Consider the following 950-nt stretch of genomic DNA (forward strand, 5'->3'; position numbering starts at 1 on the left):
GTTTTTGGATAAGAACTGATCACTGGAAGTGAAGAGGCCTTTGACTACATATCTTATATGAACTCCCCACTCTTTCTTTCGAATCTCCAACATAAAAAACTGTGCTAGTTGTATTCATCGTTTTTATTCTCAAGACTTTCGTCTTTGTTATTTGTAAGTTGTATGATTATTTACTATTTAATTTCAACCCACAACTGGTTTTTGTTTAATGAAATAATATAAATGAATGCTTACATTTCTGATGCTCATAATTAATTAAAAATTATAATCCAAAGAACTGACTACCGAAATGTTCATTTCGATAGTTGTAAGTGGCATTCTAATTTCTTTAAAAGTTATTATTTGATTTAACAGTGAGTTTACGACATTGAAAAGAGCATTAAGAAATTAGATTTACAAAAACTTTACTTATCGGGTCAACTTCAAACTATCTAATTACTCCTAAATCGAAAGGCCGCAGCCGAGTAAGAGATAGAAAAAATGCTCTCAGTTCAATTAGACTACATTTTTTTCTAAAGCTTCTTAAAATTACAAAACAAATTTGAACACATGATAAAGCTCAAGAAAATTTAAAATCATGTGTATGTGTTAGAAGGTAACGCAAAAAAGTGCATCTATGAAAATCTCCGATAGATAAATCATAGATAAATACATTTATTTATTGATATTAAAGTCATTTAATACTCCTCAGTGATGCCGATCTGTGAGAAATCCCCCAAAACGAGGAGAATTTTATAGTAATGCGAATATGAAATGGGGAATAATGTTTTGGGTAATTGAAGGAGTTTGATTATTTCTAAAAATTTCAGTAAATCCATTAAATCATAATATTTAAATACCAGCAGTTACCCGCCCGCTCCGCTGTGGGGCACTGAGCATTGTATTTAGAATTGTATTTTTAGATCTAGACGAAATTAGATTGGAGTATTGTTTTGACTAGCACAGATTTC

This window comes from Cotesia typhae, unplaced genomic scaffold, assembly GCF_013202065.1.
Source record: "Cotesia typhae breed Kobodo isofemale line unplaced genomic scaffold, CoteBio_Ctyphae scaffold_152, whole genome shotgun sequence".
Classification (NCBI taxonomy): Eukaryota; Metazoa; Arthropoda; class Insecta; order Hymenoptera; family Braconidae; genus Cotesia; species Cotesia typhae.